This window comes from Lytechinus pictus, chromosome 11 (genome assembly GCF_037042905.1).
Source record: "Lytechinus pictus isolate F3 Inbred chromosome 11, Lp3.0, whole genome shotgun sequence".
NCBI classification, from domain to species: Eukaryota; Metazoa; Echinodermata; class Echinoidea; order Temnopleuroida; family Toxopneustidae; genus Lytechinus; species Lytechinus pictus.
Window position 1 is genome coordinate 5,824,011 of NC_087255.1, and position 3,212 is coordinate 5,827,222.

Consider the following 3,212-nt stretch of genomic DNA (forward strand, 5'->3'; position numbering starts at 1 on the left):
TAGGCATTGTTCCAAACAAATTGAAATATTTTTTTATAAATTTACTTTTGTTCATTACAAGTTATATTTATTTTGTAGCATAGGACCTGTTGAATAGAATGGTACATGGCAAAGTTCAATCAGATGTACGAATATTGACCTTTGACAATCGTTTGCAGAGCGAGAAGAAAAAAAACAAAAGTTCGGGTTTCAGCCGCCCCAGTCCCACGCCTTCAAAAAAATGTAAAGTATCACTGACAGAATACTAAAGTTTTCGCCAAATCTTGGATCAAATATGTCAAAAATTAATTCCAACTCACATCTAGATGTCACTCTGTGTGATATCCAACGTTTTGATGAACATATAGCAAGGCCCGAGCTTCTTCGGCGAAGTAAGTGGTTTTCCGAGACATGGACGCAGCCATCTTTGCTGAGATCGACTGCGCAACAGTCTGGAACTTGCTACACACCGATGCATGTCAATCGGTTTTTCTCTATTATACTCAATAGGAGCATACACTTTTCTATGCAGATCTATGTAGCAGCCAACCTATACGGTATGCACACGCAATATTACCACGGTAAATCATAGACAAGAGATACTATAGCGCAAAGAAAACGTACGGACGGTTAAGGGCGGTTCAGTGTGTAATAGGAAGGGCGGTCTCGGGCGGTTCAGGTGCTAAAGGGTTAAAAAGAGGGACCTGATGATGAGGATAAATGTCTTTCCAAAGGGTGAAATTTATTAGAACAGTGCTCAGGAAGAAAAGAAAAGAAAAGAAGACTTCCCAAATGATAGAGATATACAGTAGTGGACAACTTACAAGTTACAACTTTCATTCATATGCATTTATTTTGTTCATATATTAAAAATAACATTTACAAAACATATTGGAATATACAAGAAATAGAAATAATTTATGAAACGAGGAGACAGCTTAGAAGGCAGAGAAGCCTTATTGGTGCTGCCACCAATACTATAAATGAAGAGATTGCTTGCATTATTGAATAAAACATGATGGATTAGATGTTTGCCTGACATTTTACATGGAATAATGTAATACAGTGAATTAAATTCCAGTTTATAACTCTTTTGGATTTCAGCATTACAAACGATGGAGATAATTTCTAAGATAGCACACTCCCATCTCCAAATAGAGAGATCGCCTAATGTGAGTAATGGTAAAGTGACTTTGACAGTAAAAGGAAGTGGAGGAGATTGTCGTTTGATGTATGTGGGACTAAGGAGTATAGGAGGAAACGTTGCGGGTTTGTTTTGGCCATTTATTGATAGTAATTTAAGCGTCTATCAAACCATAAGGGACTCACTTCTTTTAATGTCATCTATCATTTCTGTTTCTTCTTATTTAGTTGCAGATGACATTCCAACTTTCGGAAGGTGTTCCCATTAAAAAGGGTCGTTGATGATAGCAGTTAAAATGCTTGGCTGATTATTATATTGGCTGTTTTTTTATTAAGTGAGAGATACATGTACAGTAGATGCGTCATTGATGTTCAGCAAATTACGATGTGAAAGCTTTTGTGGGGGATTTTCTCATATGATTCACACTGAAGTAGCTTTAGAGCACATCTGTAACATTTATCAGTGGTGTTTAATAAAAGAAAGGTTATTGAAGGTCAATTCCTTCCCAGAAAATTGTTGATTTGAATCGATAGAGAAAAATCAAACAAGAATAATGCCGAAAATTTCATCAAAATCAGATGTAAAATAAGAAAGTTATGACATTTTTAAGTATCACTTATTTTTCACAAAACAGTTATATGCACAACTGAGTGATATACAAATGAGAGAGGCGATGATGTTCCTCACTATTTCTTTTTTTTTATAAATATATTTGACAATAAGGACCAACTTGACTTAAACATAAACTTAAAATAATGGTAATTCCACTTGTTCAGGGAGGAATAAAATTTTGTTTCACATGACAATAAGGAGAAAAATAGAATTTTTCATATTTCATATATTAAATACAAAAGAAATAGTGAGTGAGTGATGTCATCAGTTCCCTCATTTGCATACTGACCGGGATGTGCATACAAATATTTTGTGAAATTAAGCGAAACTTTAAAATGTCATAACTCATATTTTTCATCTGATTTTGATGAAATTTTCAGTGTGATGCTTGTTGGATTTTTGTCTTTATTCAAATCAACTTTTCGTTGGGGTGGACTTGTCCTTTAAAGGAGAATGAAACTCTTGGAGCAAGTTAGCTTTTGTGAAAGCAGAAAAATCAAAGAATAAGATCAACAAAACTTTGAGTAAAATAGGACTAGCAATAAAAGAGTTATGAGCATTTGAATGTCGAGATCAATAATGCTATGGAGATCCTCCCATTGGCAATGCGACCAAGATCTGTGATGTCACACACGTACAACTCTCCCATTTGGACACTGAAAATATACCCCAAAACATCTCTTTTTGCTCATTCTAATCATATGACAAACGATTCATCAATGATATAATGTTGTGAAACCTCTGTACTTGTCATCTCATAAAGAGAACACCTCACCTTGTGATAGACTCTATAAAAGTGAGAATATAAGTGAAATAAGTACTAAAGTAATGAGGGAGTTGTACGTGTGTGATATCACAGATCTTGGTCGCATTGCCGTTGGGAGGATCTACATGGCACTAGTGATCTCAATATTCGAATGCTCATAACTTTCTTATTATTCATTCAATCTTCCTCAAATTTTCAACAATATGTTTCTTTGATTTTTCTCTTTGATATGGATTCAGCTGGTTTCGAGGGTTTCATTCTCCTTTAAGTAGAAGAAGGTGGAGAAAGAGAAGGAAGAGAGTAAGCACATGGAGAAGACAGTGGTGGCTAGTTGTTGGATTGGAATCTTTAGTTGAATGATAAATTTTGATATTTTATAATTTGAGTTTACTTACATATTTCACATAATTATGAACATAATACAAAAACGATATAACATCAGAAGAATTAACATGGTATATAAATCAGACATGGCATCATTCATCTAAATTAAATAAGACAGCGATTTGAAACCAAAGAAAATTTAAAATATGGCGAAATATGATGGAACCTGCATAATGATAATGTCCAGTAATGTGTATGGAAAAAAAATGGTCTGACAAAATTTAACCAAAGATCAGGCAAAATATATATTTATTTTTTTCACGAGCTACTTTTCACAACTTACAACCTAAACCTGCAACATTGGATAAGCTTTAACGTTGCAATTAA